Raw genomic sequence first — 16,927 nt, 5'->3', positions numbered from 1 at the left:
AATACTCTTCATGTACTTCCTTAGAGGGGGAATCATAGCACAAGCTTCAACAAAAGGTAGTCTTACCGATAATTGCCCGACAAGCTCCTTGAGTTTGGCTTTCTCTTTTTCTTTCTTAGAAACTTTAGTAGGGTATGGTACCTTGGGTTGATAAATGTGCGTAGGAGGTGGAACGAGAGGTGGAGTGTCCTTGGTGATCTCCTCGTGGGTAAGCTCTTCCCTTTCCTTCTCCCCTATGGTTCCTTCTTCTTCTTCGATGGGGATAACTTCTGGTGTTCGATCTTTCTCCAAGTAACCTTCCGGGTATTCTGGTTCTTTGTAGGCTGTTCCGCTCCTCAACGTTATAGCTTTCAAGTTTGCAAGGTTAAGCATCTGCTCATTGGTTTCCAAAACGGACTCCTTGTATTTTTCAAGAATGAAAATGTTTTCCTTATTCTGCTTCTCAAGGTCATTGAACTTGATTGTAAGGGATGTCATCTTGTCGTTTAGATCCTTGTACATATCGCTCATCTTCAAATTGATGTCTTCTGTATAAGCTTGCATGTTGACTTCAATTTCTAGTATCCAATCTCTCAAGTCAGGGCCTTGATCTCTCGTGGTTGGATTAGGAAATCCTCTTTGAAAACCTTGAAAGTCGGTAAATGTAGCTCTTTGTCGGAAATTGCCTCGGTTGAATTGATGTCCTTGATCTTTGAAATTTCGGTTATAAAACCTCCCTTGGTAGTTGCTTCTAGCTCCAATGTAATTCAACTCTTCTTTTTCATCACAAAATTCTTCCTCATCTTCGAACGTGTTGTCTCCTTTCTGAATGTGCTTGATAATGAAACTCATCGTTTCTTTGAGCTGTCTAATATCCGAGGCCTCATCAGAATTTTTTTCCATGTCCGAAGGGGTCGAGCGGTAGTTGTTGTCACTCTTAGCTAGATTGCATATCAAAGAACGAGCATCCTCAATCGTTTTTGTGGCGAAATTACCGTTACTTGCTATGTCTAGAGATAGCTGGTTTTTAGGGTCAACTCCTTCATAAAATTTGTTCATCAAGCCACCATCTGTAAAACCATGATGAGGGCAGTCCCTCACATATGCTCTGAAGCGCTCCAAAGCTTCACTAAATGATTTAGTTTTTTCTTGTCTAAATCCTTGAATCTTACTCCTCAAGAGGTTGGAGCGAGATCTGGTGTTAAAGTGATTCAGAAAAGCGGCCTTACACTCCTCCCAAGTTGTAAGCAATGCTGGAGGCAGAGACTTCAACCATCTACTTGCCTTATCTTGAAGGGAAAACGAGAAAAGTTTGCACATCGAGTATTCCTGAGACTCCTTGGATGTGGCAGTTACTCCACATATTTCTTCAAATTGTTCAATGTGGTCTATTGGGTGCTCCGTGCTAAAACCATGGAATTGGTTTTGCTTCACTAAGGTGATAACTTGAGGGCTTATTTTAAAATGATCTTGTGGCGGTCTTGTAGGTTGAATCGAGGACCGGTCTTGAATGTGTTGATAAGGGGTATCAAATTCAGCAATGGTTTGAACGAATGGATCAAGCTGATCCTGCTCACGAACATCATCATGTTCTCGGACGTGCTCTCCATCATTCATAGCAGCTCCTTGACCGTCCCTCCCAGGTGGAGGATCGTTAAGGTTGTGGTTCTGGTTCTCCATTGAGCTAACTCTAGAGCTCCTGAAAATTAAAAAGAAAATATCAAAGTAAACTGAAATATAAATGCAAAACTAAAGTTTAAAAAAAAAAAAAAATCCTAGACGATAATCCTAGTCTTAAACTCGAAAGTGACCTAAAAGGTCCCCGGGAACGGCGCCAAAAAGCTTGATGTGTGTGGAATTTCACTTCAATCTTTTACCTCAAAAGACCACACGAAATACTGCAAGTGCACAGTTGATCGGTAGTAGTATTTAAGGATCGATCCCACATAGACGAATAAATCAGGTTAAGAGTTTGTTTAGAGAGGACTATGGCTAAGAAAATAATAAGATTGGGGTTTTGGTTGGGTTTATAACTAAAGAAACCAATAACTAAATGTGAACGGGCTAAGAAAATATAAATGGACGGAATGTTGGGCTGTAAGGAATTCTTAGGGTATCATGCACCGGTCTAAGCCTAAAGGGATTAGGTATGGAAATTCTACGGTTAAACGTTCATGGACTACGAAACACGAAAGAACAGGAGATAAGCTAGTCGCTAGTCACCTATCTAAAGTCTATACACTCCTTTACTCAACTCTCGCAGGCAATGACGCATATATCCTAGCAATTAAAGCAAGTTCGATTCTAATCCGTAAAGGCCTATAACTCAACTGACGCAGGTTATAACACGATACTTGTCTAGGTTATTGCGAGCGAGTTTACAACACTTATGATGTGTAAAACGCCTATGATCAATCACTAGTTAGCTAATCAAGCAATATGCATTAAGAATGAACCTAGAACAAAGAACTAAGAATGAACTAAACCAGATCTAAACACCTTTAAACAAACGATAACATGAATCCCTTTGAAACCCTATTACCCAACAAGTAAAATACTCACACATACTCATGCAATTCAAAACCATATGAATAGAATATTGCATATAAGATTAGAAGTATGAGAAAAGGGTTTAGAGATCTTCTCTGTGATACAAAGTAGATGATTCTTCTTCCTTAAACAAGTAGGAAAACGAAAATAAGAAAACTAGAAAGAGATTTGGTGACTTCAAAGGCAATCGGTGATGACTTCCAAGAGAGCAGTAGAACGAACTTCGACGGCTGAGTAGAGGTCTAGGTACGTCTCTAGGGCTGCTTCTGGAGGCGTGGATGAGTAGTTAAGAGGCAGAGGGAAAAATACCAAGGAAGCACACCTTGAAACCCTAGGTCTTAAGAGTATTTATAGGGTTTTGTCTTGGATTAGGGTTTGTAAGGTTAGAAACGTCTTTTCTTCTTGAGTGCAGGACAAGGGGCGGCGAAATAGGCTTCTGGACCGTGGAGGAGGCTTGGACTGGGCCGCCGTGATGGTCGCTGGTCAGGCCTTGGACAAAAGCCCATCCGTAGGTCGGTTCTTCTTAAGTCGGTTTATAACATGTCTTGATAAATCGGGCATACCTTTCGGATGAATGCATGGATTGACTTGGTTCCACTTCGAGGAGAAAGATGACTCTTCCAGCTTTACATTGACTTGCAACCACCGGCATTGGAAAGATAACTCGATTTCCGACAACTCGGATGAAGAACGCTGAAGCTGAATCGCAATGGAAGATCTTCATTCCAATGGATCTTTGAGAAGCTCGTTATGAATCCGACAGAGTACTCGACCGTGTGCCTGCTCGAGTGGTATGGTCGAGTGCCTTCTTTTCCATTCCTGATACATACAATCCTCTTGTTTAGCTCCAGAAATAACACCAAGTCCTTCCTTACCCTTTTAGAGCTCAATAACACCTAATAATACTCAAAATGCACAAATGTATGCAATGCATGCTTCTAGACATCCTAAATGCATATTTGGACATAAATGGCTATAAAACCTAAGGAATCACTTCTATATGATGAAAAACATGAACTAAACAAGGCATTAAATATGGTAAAATATTGTGACATCAAGAACACCCTTCCAAGCAAGAATGATGAGCACAACTCTGAGTTGACAACGAACCGTGGTAATCCTTGAGTTAGCTCGTTCTGCATCATTGACTTCAGAGTCTCGGAGCTTATATGTCCCAACCTTGCATGCCACCGACTTGATTCACTCATGGTTTTAGTGAATAAGCTTGTAGTGTTCTTTATTCCCATGATCACCTTTTATAGACTGTTCTTGGACCTTTCAGATTTAACAAGTAGCTTTCCTTGTCGATCATGCATTGTTAGATGTTTTACTCTTATCCTTATGTCACATCCTGCTTCTGCTGCTTGTCTGAGACTGATGATGTTATTCTTGAGCTCCAGAATAAATTATACATCCAACAACATCCTTCTTGGTCTCCATTGATGTCTATGAACGAGATAGTTCCTTTTCCTTTGATGTCACTCCTGGAATCATCACCAAATCTTACCTTTCCTGTGATAGTCTCATCAATATCTTCGAAATATCGCTTATCACTCATCATGTGGTTACTGGCTCCGTTGTCAAGGTACCACACATTCTCTCCGCTTATGTTTGCTTCGAATTTACTTGGTTTTCTGTGTTTCTCATTCAAATAAACAACCTCGTGTATCATAAGGGCATCTGCTTCTTGTGTTTCACTATTACTATCAGCTTCATGAATCTCTTGTAGTTTCAACAAACGATCTGGACAGCTTGAGGCGTAGTGGCCAGTCTTTTCACACCGAAAACATATGATCTTTGATATGTCTCTTCCACCATTAGACCTTAAACGGCCTCTTCCTCGAAAACCAAAACGTCCTCCTCATCCTCTGTATCGAAAATATCTACTGTAGTCACGGTTTTGTTGAGCTTCCATGGTTGTATACATTAGCTTGTTTTGATCCTCTTGTACTGCCTCCTCCTCAGAGATTCTCTCTTCTTATGCTTTCATTCGACCAACAATGTCTTCAATGCTGGTCTTGTTAAGATCAAGAACTTGTTCTAATGACGCCACCATTGTGAATATACTTCGACTGAGGAAGATACTTGAGAAATGTTTTCACGATCTTGGATTCCTCAATGCTTTCTTCGAGTGCTGCTGCCTTTGAGACATCAAAGAAGCTTACGCCAATGACGCCGAGTTCGAAGATTGCTTCAAGAACCACAGCAAGGGCATATTCACCAAGTTCTACGTGCATGAAGTTTTTCTGTTTTGGGGCCGGCGCCTTTGCATCCCTACCGGCTCGATTCATGACTTGTTGATCCGAGAAACACATAGTGGAGGCTTGTCCGGTCATTTTGGTATCACTAAGACTTTGGCCGTGCTCCAAGAACACTTTTATTGGCGAAAGATGCAAAGCATGGTGGAGAAGCATTGTGGACATTGTGTAGTGTGCCGAGCGTAAAAAGTCAACTACCCACCCTCACGGCCTATACACGCCACTTCCAGTGTCGACAGGACCGTGGATCGACCTATCGATGGATTTTGTCCTCGGCTTACCACCTTTACACCATAAGGACAGCTTGATGGTTGTGGTAGATTGCTTCTCGAAAATGATGCACTTCATCCCGTGCAATAAGAACCACGACGCGGTGCAACTGGCCAATCTCTTCTTCAGTCAAGTGATCCGACTCCATGGTTTACCACGAACCATTATTTCGGATCGAGACCCGAAGTTCCTCGACCATTTCTGGAGAACCCTATGGAAGAAGCTTGGTACCAAATTGTTGTACTCCACCGCCGCGCACCCGCAGACCGACGGCCAAACCGAAGTCTTGAACCGATCTATTGGAGCTTTAATACGGACATCGATCGCAAGCAACAAAGGATCATGGCTAGAGTGCATCCCACTCATCGAGTTCACATACAATCAAGCCATTCATTCGACCACCAAGAAGTCTCCTTTTGAGGTCGCCTATGGGTTCAAGCCTCTTACGCCGATGGATCTCCTACCATTGCCACCGGACGAGGTCGAGAGTCAAGACGGAGTCGCAAGAGCTGAGTTAGTCAAGCAGCTTCATGAGGAGGTTCGAGCAAACATAGAGAGGAGGACTGAACAATATGCGCGCTTCTTGAACCGCGGACACAAGCCTATGTTATTCAAGCCAGGAGATTGGGTTTGGCTGCACCTAAGGCCGGAGCGATTCACACAAAAGAGGAAGGACAAGCTTACCCACGCAGCGACGGACCGTTCCGAGTCATTGAGAAGATCAACGACAACGCCTATCGTCTTGAACTGCCAGGTGAGTACAATACTTCAACCTCATTCAACGTTACTGATCTCGTTCCGTTTGACGCAGGTGACGACGAAGAAGTTTTGGGGACAAAACCTTCTCAAGGGGGAGGGAATGATGTGAGCACGGGACCAGACTCGCAGCCAGGGACGCACGTACCAGACCAAGACGCCGAGGACGCGACCGAGACGCTTGCACCACTCGCGGGACAACAGCCAGCTAATACACCAGAGATCACTCCGGGAGCTACAACGCGATCCAATAGCTCGTCCAAGGCCACAAGACAGAAGATCAACCGGTTTGTGCAAGGATTCATTCAAGGAAGCGACCCGGCCAAAGAAGTCCAAGTGGAGACCGTTCGCACGGCCTTCATCCTTATCCAAGGATGAAGGCGACAAAGTCGTTAGGGTAAGGACTCGTACTCTTTTTCCTTACTCCGAGTTTGTCCCATGAGGTTTACCGGAGAAGGTTTTAATGAGGCGACGAGTCGTAACACAAACCCTTCCACGTTTTGAAAGCCAATGACGTGGTTCCCGTGCCAAGTCCGAAGACGTGTTATCCTTTACTTAAAGCTTTGCGTTTTGAACATTGTTCTAGACTTTTCCTTTTGTAACATTAAGTAGTGTGACGTGTGTGGTTATGTTTAAACCACTTAGAAGAGTGACGTGTTCTCTTTCAAAAGGAACACGTCAAGGGCAACGTGTGCGGACCATTACGAGTCCGCGTGTCCCTAGTCTCCTCTAAACCTAGCACTATTTAAACCCTCTCTTATTTCTTGTAAAGGCAGACTTGATTGAAATAAAAACTTTCTTTTCAAAGAGTGAATCTTTGTATCTTGTCTCACCCTCTCCTTAGAATTAGTCCGGGACTATCTATTGAGAAACCCTAGCCGATCTCGAACCGAGTTCGCTATCGACTAGTCCGACCGTATCGTGAGAAGAGCCAGCCCTCGCATGTCGTCATTCAATCCACCTTCGTTCCATTTACCCTAGTAGAACCATCATTTGGTTCGCTAGCCGCTTCCTAACCTTGACAGCCGTTCCGCATCGATCCGTCCCTCCGCCCCAAGTTGTGACCTTCGTCCCAACTCGCGATTCACCCGTTTGTTTTCTTTCAAACTTTGTTTCCATCGTTTGTTTTCCCTCTACTCTCGTTCTACCAAGCTTGGCCCGAGTAAAGTTGCTTTTAACCCAAGCGTCCCAAAGACAAGCCGTTTTGTCCGTTCCGTAAGACGACCGGTGCTTGCATCAGTGTCGGTCGAGACCAAGGAGGTAGTGTCGATCAACAACAAGGTGGTGTCGGTCGACACCTATTTCTGTCAGCAGCGGATGATGTTTGTTTTGCCTAGTTTGTTTGTGTTTGGTTGTTTGTTGTTAAGCATTGGTTTCTCAGTTGCTTGTGTGTATAGCCTAGTAGATGGGAGGATTCCCTCACTAAGTATTTGTGATAATACTTACGCATCTCAATTGTTGTTTGCTGTGTGCAGGTATGTGGCGTGGAATCCTGGCGATGAGGAGGAGGATGATCGAGGGTCTCGTTTGTGTGTTGTTGGTTATATTGTTTATGTTGGAACCTTGGATATAGTTATGCTAGGTTGTTGGATAGGATGATTAGAAGTGTTATTGTATTGATAATGTATTAGTTTTGTATTATTGGTATGTTTCCGATGTGCTTAATGGTTATTGCTGGTTTAATGATGAGTTGTGGTTTGGGTTGGTTAATTAAGTATTATGGGATGCTTAATTATGTATTGTATTTATTAAAAAAAAAAATGGGTCTGGTTGTTTCAGATTTTCCATTGTAGCCGGAAGTGGATTAAGGAGATTCATGAGGGTTCAATCTCAGATTTTTCTATTGTGACTGGATGTGGATTTAGGAGATTGATGGGGGTTCAATCTCAGGTTTCAGGTTGAGATCGGGTACGGGATCTCGGGATTGATGGGTGTTCAATCTCGGGGTTTCTGTTTGTGAACCGGGAGGGTCAGGTGGATGCTGGTCGGGGGGACCAAAGTTATGATGGTTGAGAGAGTCTGGTTTGAGTTGACCGGTAGATTCTGGTTTGGTTTGACCGATGGGGTCTGATTGTGTTGACTAGTAGGGTCAGGGTGGTTTGGACCAGTGGTGTCCTGGTTGCGGTAGACAAGATGGTTGGATGGTGCGAACCGTTGCGATGGTTGTTTGATGAGTATTGCAGATGAGTGGCAGTGTGTTCAGATCCGAGGACGAATCTTTTGTTAGAGGGGGAGAATTGTGACATCCGTGAACCTAAATTGGGGATTTTGGGGATGGGTGTCGATCGACACCAGGGTAGTGTCGATCGACATCAGCTTTTCTGGTTCAACCAGATTGTTTAATTCGTCGATTTGGGCCTGTTTGTTTTTGGTGGTGTTACGCCGTTTGGGACAGAGAGAAAAGGAGAGGAGGTGTTCTTGAGGTTTTTGGGAGAAATTGTGGGATTTCTAGGCTTGTGGGATGAGATATGTTCTTGTGGAGTGGACAGCTAGAGCTAAGGACGAAGGTTAAGCTTCCTAAGGTGTTGGATTCGTCATCTTTTGGTCAGAATCTTCCTGTAAAGAGGTGAGTGCATGACCATGACTTATCTAAGCCTGAGAATCCTTTGTTTTGCTTGTTTTGTTGTTGTTTGTGTTGTATTTTTGTGTCTTTGTGGTTGGATGTTGGATTCTATGAGTTTCTAGGAGTTTTTGATGAGTTTCGGACGGTTTGGAGGATTTGGGAAGCAGATCTTCGACTTTTGGCTTCATGCAGAAACGAGTTGCAGAGTCGGTGTCGATCGACACCAAGTAGGTGTCTGTCGACACCCTTTTCTGTCAGCAGCGGCTGATGTCTGTTTTGCCTGGTTTGTTTGTGTTTGGTTGTTTTTTGTTAAGCATTGGTTTCTCAGTTGCTTGTGTGTATAACCTAGTATATGGGAGGATTGCCTCACTACGTATTTGTGATAATACTTACGCATCTCAATTGTTGTTTGCTGTGTGCAGGTATGTGACGAGGAATCATGGCGATGAGGAGGAGGATGATCTAGGGTCTCGTTTGTGTGTTGTTGGTTATATTGTTTATGTTGGAACCTTGGATAGAGTTATGCTAGGTTGTTGGATAGGATGATTAGGAGTGTTATTGTATTGATGATGTATTAGTTTTGTATTATTGGTATGTTTCCGTTGTGCTTAATGGTTATTGCTGGTTTAATGATGAGTTGTGGTTTGGGTTGGTTAAATAAGTATTATGGGGTGCTTAATTATGTATTGTATTTATTAAAAAAAAACGGGTCTGGTTGTTTCAAGTACTAAAATGATAAACAAGAATACCAGTCATCAAGATACAACCTAAGCTATCCAGTCAATATGCAAAACATGATCATGAAACTAACAATATGTGGCAAGAAAACTAGTCATCCAACTACAAGCTAAGCTAACCAGTCATTAATCAAAACATGATCATGAAGCCAATCTGTGCCAAGAAACCATTCATCAAGCTACAAGATAAGCTAACAATCTGGTCCAAGAAGACCAGCCATCAAGCTACAAGATAAGCTAACAAGTCATCAAGCAAAACATTATCATGAACCTACCAAGCTAATCAGTCCATTTAACAAGCTGTATAACAAATAATCAAGAAGACAAGTTGCATCTGGAAACCTTTATTTTAAGCCATTGTGCAAGCTGCTCAGTATGGTTTTTCCATAACAAAGTTTCATTTTTAGCACATCGAGCATCATTAGCTTTTAATTCTTCCAAATGCATCCTGATTTTACATTAAACAATAGTTTTGAGAATGAAATTATAATAATAATTAGTAGATAAAACATAAAGGGTTGCCTCTTACTCTATATAAGGATCCAAAGATGCCATGTTCATTAGCACATAGCGATGTGCAGTGTCTCTATCTTTATCTGATAGGGTAACTTCTATACCCTTCTGCAGAGGTCGACCTTCAACCATGCTTCTATCAGCCTCAATATCTTCATTGCGATTAACTGTTTCTTGAACTGGTACTGAATCTTTAAGGAACAATAAACAAAATGCAACTCATTCTCCAGCTAAATACCCCTCAGCCATACATGCTTCTGGCCTTGCATGATTCTTAACAAAAGCCTTAAGTGTTTTCATGTACCTATAACTCAGTCAAGAAATGAATATTAGTTGAACATAATTGCAGGAAATACATATATTGAAGCAAATGAGTACATCAAACCTTTCGAAGGAATACATCCAGTGGAAGTGTACTGGTCCTCCCAAACGTGCCTCTTTTGATAGATGAATTCGAAGGTGGAACATGATATCAAAAAGGGATGGAGGGAAGAAGCGCTCCAGTTGACACATTGTTTCGACAAAATCTGTCTCCATTGTCATTAGTTTCTCCGGGTCGATGATGCGTTGACACAACCTGTTGAAGAAACTGCATAATCTATTGATGGCAATCCTAGGACCCTTATGTAACAACCCTCTTAATGCAGCCGGTAACAAGTTCTGTACTAGGACATGATGATCATGCGACTTTAAACTACCTATATTTGGAGGGTTAACTGAAATACTATTCACAATATTACCACAATAACCATCAGGACCTCTAAACTCAGATAACCTTTGGCAGAAAATGGTCTTTTCTTTCTTGGATAACCAATAGGCTGGTGGAGGTAAGTATGTTTTCTTTCCCCTGACCTCTGTGTGCAAGTGATTTCTGATTCCAATATCTTCCAAGTCTTTTCTTGCTTTCGAACCATCTTTGGACTTAGCACTTTGCATCAAGATTGACAATATAGCATCCGACACAATTTTTTCTACATGCATAACATCAATATTATGACGAACAAGAAAATCCTAACACATTAAGGAATAAACTGTTAGGCTAGCTTATTCAGATCCAATAAGAGAATATAGTTCAATTACTTTACTTTACCTTCTAGTAATGTAGTTCAAAGAATATTGATCTCTTCTTCCACCGCCATAGATCATTTGATTCTTCACACTCTTCTTCTTGATCCACTTCATCATCTTCCAACTCAGTTCTTTTTCTTTTAATTTCCTTGTGTAGTGGTTTTCCAAAACCATTCCTAAAAGCTTGTAGTGTCTCATGTATTTCATCGCCAGTTTGTATCCTTTTGGCATTCCCTTCCTCAACAGTGTTGTCAAACCAAGCTTTTTTATATCGGTAACGATGGCCAGGAGGTAGTCTCTTTCTATACCCCATATAGACAAACTTACGGCTAAACTTAAGCCATCTGGAAGGTGTATCATTTCCACATACATTGCAGGCTTGTTTCTTCTTCACTTTACATCCATACAATGTTCCTAAGGCTGGATAGTCACTGATACTCCAAAGCAGCATGGCTCTAAGTGTGAAGTTCTCTTTCGCAAATGAGTCATAGACTTCAATACCCTCAGCCCACAAATCTTTTAAATCGTCTATCAATGGTGCCAAGTAAACATCTATGTTATTCCCAGGAGCTGTTGGACCAGGGATCAACAAAGTCAACATTATATTTTCAGCCTTCATACACATAGTCAGAGGCGTGTTATAGTTCACCAACAACACTGTCCATGTGCTGTGATTGGTGTTTTGCATGCCGAAAGGGTTCAGCCCATCTGAAGAAATTCCAAGTCGAAATTCCTTGGTTCAGCAGCAAAGTCTGGCCATGTAGCATTCACTTGTGCCCATGATATAGAATCAACGGGTGTCGCATTGTACCATCTTCAGTGCCATTGGTATAGTGCCACCGCAAATCTTCGGCCATCTTTTTTGATCTAAACATCCTCATAAATCTGTCCTTGATTGGAAAATATCTAAGGACCTTTGCTGGAATCCCAACCTTTATCTCATTACTGTGCTTATCCTTCTCCCGTCTTGAAACTTTGCATCTTGGACAGCTATCTAACTTCTCAAACTCCTTCCTATATAGTATGCAATCATTCTTGCAATCATGAATATTTTCGTATCCGAAACAAAATATCTTCAGAAATTTTTTGATTGCAGCTAAACTCTTCGGAAGTACATTGTTTTCAGGTAGCATGTCCTGAATTAAATCCAACAGCTGATCAAAGTAGTTCTCTGACACACCACTCTTAACCTTGAATCTGTAAAGTCCCATAATTGTTGAAACCTTTGTGTATTTGACACAATCAGAGTACAATGGAGTTTCAGCTTCTCTTAACTTTTTCCTAAACTCAGTTTCCTCTACTGCTTCACCGTCGTTTGCCTCTAATGCTTCATCATCATTCCTTTGATTTGGTTCACCTTCACCCATAGAGAATCCTGTCTTAAACAAGTCAAATGCCTTTGTTTCATGTTGAGGACCACTGTCTTCTGTAGATGCTCTTTTTTCACCATGAATACTCCAACAGGAAGTCTTATACTTCTTATCCATACCCCTTATCACTATATGCTCAACAATTTCATCTATAGACTGATGGCATACATTGCGGCAATCTCTACATGGGCATAGCATTTCAGACAGATTGCCCAATCTTCTTGCTGATGAATTAGCAAATTTCGTTGCTCCTTCTAAGTACTCAATGTTGTTCCTACATTGTAAATTGGGAAAGAATTTAGATTTCCATTTGGCAGCGAAAATAATTTCGTTGGTTAATATAAGTAAGCTTGATTGAATTTATTGTATACCTTGGTAGCCAAATCCACGTCTTATCCATTTAGTCACGATGGAGATGGATCCGTTCTGAAACGATTTGGTGAACACAAAGGAATAGTTGGGGAAGTTTTGGTAAACCCTAAAGATGAGTTGTGTTCTGTAAGCTTGCGATCTTAGAGGTTAGTCACCATTAGCTAAGAACAATAACGGCTCAGATAAAAGTTAGCTAGACAGATCAACGGTGTAGGTTTCGCCAAGATTGCAATCTCAGAGGTTACTTCTTATTGGCTAAGAACAATTAACGGGCCAGATCAAAGTTAGCGAGACAGATCAACAGTGTACATTAATCATGTTTACAATAAGAAAGGACGGCTGAGATCATAGTCAGCGTTATCTAACGGTGTAGGATTCGTCCTATAATCTGGGAGGTTACTTCTCATTGGTTAAGAGTTGTTTTTTCATTTTAAATCCGAAAATTATCATAGAAAATAAATTATTATTTTTTTAAAATATCAATATAAGTATTTCAATGTTTAGAATATTATTTCTTATAATTATAAATTTTATAATTAAGAACAAATAATATAAGTTAGTATTCCAACACTAAGTCTTAGTTTAGGGTTTATGGTATAGGGTTTAGGATTTAGACTTTGGAGTTTAGTGTTTATGTTTTATACTTTAGGATTTAGAAATTTAACTATAATGTTTGAGGTTTAGAATTTTAACTTTATGTTTTTGAGTATAGAGCACAAAGTAAGCAAAACAATACAATTTTTTAGCAAACCGGTTTAGACATAACCGGTTTAATTTAGACATAATTGAAACAGGTTTAATTTAGACATAATCGATGAAATATTGCTGGTTTCATCTCCAAACCGGTTTGAACATAATTTAGACATGTCCAAACCGGTTTAATTTTCGAAATTTCCATCACCGGTTTAATTTAGACATGTCCAAACCGGTTTAATTTTTGAAATTTCCATCACCGGTTTAATTTAGACATCTCCAAACTGGTTTAATTTTCGAAATTTCCAGCACCGGTTTAATTTTCAAAATTTTTCGCACCGGTCAAATTCCAACAATTGCTAATCAGTCATTAACCAAAATAAAAATTCATTACAATACAAATTCCAACAATTGCTAATCAGTCATTAACCAAAATAAAAATTCATTACAATACAAATAAAAATTCCAACAATTGCAACATCCCATCCATTCACACAAACTTTATTTTATCATTTGGCCATGCTACAACTGAACCTATTGCATCAGAAATGTATTCAATCTCTGAATTTGGCCTCCAGGCCTTTGAATTACCAATCTTAGCCACTTCAACCGAGACCTTGCTTGCATTTGTACCTATGGGAACATGATGGCACATCTCGTTCAGATCTGTTGAAACTACTCTTCCTTCAACTCCCGTACGTCCAGAGTTGCTGCAATCTAAAAGATAACACTTCTGCTTTGGACTTCTGGTGGAACTATTGCTGCCTGGACTCTACAACTCAAAGCAAATAATAGAAGCAAGTTTCAACATCAATGAAAGTTCCAACATCAATCAACAGACAAACAAATGTAATAACTTAATTTCAATAACATACTGTGACTTTAGGTAGTGTTGCATCTGTAGTGGTTGCATTCGTGATGTCAATCTTTAGGATTGGCCATGCGATTTTCTCGTTGCATCACCAATTAAACTAGCTTCAGTAGTTGGCCTCCACAAATCAGCATTATCATTGAAAACCTTCACAACTTCAATACAAACAGCACTTGGACCTAGATGTATATTGTTAACCTTCTCTTTGGAGTTAGTTGGGCACACAACACCTTCAGCAATAACCTCATCGTCTTCATTAGTCCAATCATATATTTTGCATCTTCGAGTTTCACCTTCCTTGTTTTGCTAAAATGTAGACAGATAATGATTAGAGATATATCACTTCACCACAAGAAAAGAAGATTTGAAAACTTTACCATGGATACATCTACAGAAGCGACTGGATCCGTATACAAAAGCACATTTTCCATTGGCCAAGGTATTTTGCATCCCACAGCTTCCTCAAGATATAGCACATCGGTTGTAGGCCTCCAGAGAGAAGCTTCTGAGTTTAGTGCTGACTTAACAAAGACAGCCATTGCATTAGGACCAATTGGTATACGACCAATTTTGTACATCGGTTCAGCAGAACATAATTCTCCTTCACCAACAACTATATCTCCTGATTGAATCCAATCCAATATTTGTACTCTAGCTCCTTCTTTGAATCCACCAATACTCTTGGATGTTTCAGTATCACCATTACTTATCTGAAAATAAGGAAAAGGAATTTGTAAATGTCTTAAAACCAAACCAATTGACCGAACAATAACGAAATGGATTACCTTCTTTCCAGCTAAGTCTCGGACAATGCCTATTAACTCTATAATCTCACTTTTCATTTCTGCCATCTTTGCGTCTCTAGATTGCAGAAATGCTAACTTAGTAGCCTTAATCCCTCTACCAAACCCCCTTACTCGTCCAGGTTTATCTTTTCCCAAAATCTTGCTCACAACATCTTCCCTTATGTTATCATCAGTTGATGTAGAGTCCATTTGACTATCAAGTGATTGTATTTGTTCCTGATACAAACATTTAAACACAAGAAAACTCAGAGTGATTATCAAGTGATTGCAATCCATTAATTATACACAGTATAACAAGTTCCAGAATTCTTACAATAGTCTCAACAAATTGAGGCTTCACAGGTCTACCATCAGCATGAGTGTGTCCCGCAATCCATACCTTACTCCTCGTCACCTTACTTGGGTCTCTACTCTTTTTTTTTCTATATAAAGCACATACATATCTCAATACCATTTCATTCTAACAAGATATACAATATATATAGATATTTGACAACTACTATTACCATATCATCAGCTAAACGAAGCATTCCTTTGTGTCTGTTGGTGTGAGGAATCTGATTTTGCCTCATCTTCGTGTACTTGTTACTTATTTCCTACATTATAAATATCAGTGTGATTAAATTTATCAGACATGACATATAAACAAGAAAGTTACTTAGTTGTAGATAACTAACCATGAAATATGAGTTATTCTTGCTCCTAACCCAAGAGTTCCACACTTGAATGGATGGGATGTTGCTGGGTTATAAATCTATTCTCTTAGCAGCAATCTTCGCAGCACATACTTTTGACAATAGCCTTAACTTCCAAGCCCTCCAGATATTTCCCATTTGCTTCAAAATAACAACTCTCTGCCATTCTTCTTGCAAGTTAAACCTCCCCTGCATCACATACAACAAGCAAAGGTCAAACATGTTTCATATCTGTTCAACAAAAAATAGTTGCATATAAATGTATACCTGAATCTCTTCCCACATTGCTTGTTTAGTAACTGCATCAACTTTCCTCCAATCAGAAATTGTAACCGCAACGTGTTCCCTCACAAGGACACCAAGAAAAGATGATAATGTTATTGAACCAGGTCCAACATGATCACCAAAGTCAGTGAAAGTAACTGAAACCTTTTCATTAGGATTTTTAGCCACTTTACGAATCTTTGCTGGTCCTCTTTTTTTCTTTCTTTCACTCTTTCCTCCGGTACCTGACTTCCTTCATCAGTGTTGCTAGGAATCGCATTATCTTGACCATTGCCAACACCATCTTCTTCCATATTGCCAGCTTCTTCTTCATCCTCCTGTTGTTCCTGTCCAGTCAAACAAGCTTCTGCTTCTATATCAGAATTTTTTTTCTCATCTTCAGACATTGCTTTCTCAGTCTGATCAGCCTCCGGTGTTACATCTTTCTCTAAAACCTTCTCACAATCTTCTATCTCATCTTCAGACATTGCTTTCTCAGTCTGATCAGCATCGGATGTTACATCTTTCTCATTACCCTTCTCAGAATCTCCTTTCTCATCATCACACATTGCTTTCTCAGTCTAATCAGCATCCGGTGTTACATCTTTGTCATAACCCTTCTCAGAATCTTCTTTCTCATATTCAGACATTGCTTGCAGTGTAACATCTTCTACCTCATCATCTTGAGCAGCCACTTTCTTGCTTCTCTTAGCCACTTTATTTGCTTTTCTTTTCTTATTCACCTTTAGTTTTGCTGCTGGAGCAACTTGTGTTGTTATCTCTTCTACCTCCAAGCCTTGATTACGTCTACTACAACGAGGACCAACTTGACCTCTTCCTCTTGTCTTTGCCATTTCTGAAATTGATAAATGAACAACAGTTTCAATCAACATAAAATCGAAACCCAAAAATCATAATCAAAACAGAAAATCAAAATTGAAGCAAGAAATGTGCCAAACTTCGACATGCATGTTCACCGAAACTAAGAATCAAAACCCAAAATCAAAATCGATACCCACAATCACAAACTTCCGCATCAGTGTTCACACAAACCAAGAATTGAAACCCCAAATGAAAATCGTTTTCCATTCCAATGAACAAATAAGCTACGATTGAATGAAAACATACCTATTGAAGATTCCAGGAAGATTGTGAGAAATCG

At 40.2% G+C, this 16,927-nt stretch overlaps 1 non-coding gene and 2 pseudogenes across 1 annotated transcript; 1 reads left to right on the top strand and 2 right to left on the bottom strand.

Annotated features, from left to right (window-relative positions):
- Window positions 1–1,054: 1,054 nt before the first annotated feature.
- Window positions 1,055–1,164, top strand: LOC147949876 (small nucleolar RNA R71). The gene has a single exon (XR_015565538.1). It is a non-coding gene; the product is annotated as a small nucleolar RNA R71 (small nucleolar RNA).
- An 8,123-nt stretch (window positions 1,165–9,287) lies between these two features.
- On the bottom strand, window positions 9,288–12,262 carry LOC147949875 (uncharacterized; annotated as a pseudogene).
- Window positions 12,263–13,619: 1,357 nt separating this feature from the next.
- On the bottom strand, window positions 13,620–16,334 carry LOC147949874 (uncharacterized; annotated as a pseudogene).
- Window positions 16,335–16,927: the final 593 nt, after the last annotated feature.

The sequence above is a fragment of the Camelina sativa genome, chromosome 1 (genome assembly GCF_030686135.1).
Source record: "Camelina sativa cultivar CO46 ecotype springtype chromosome 1, ASM3068613v1".
Taxonomy (NCBI): Eukaryota; Viridiplantae; Streptophyta; class Magnoliopsida; order Brassicales; family Brassicaceae; genus Camelina; species Camelina sativa.
The sequence above is the reverse complement of the archived record's forward strand: the minus strand, read 5'-3'. Positions and strand labels throughout refer to the sequence as shown.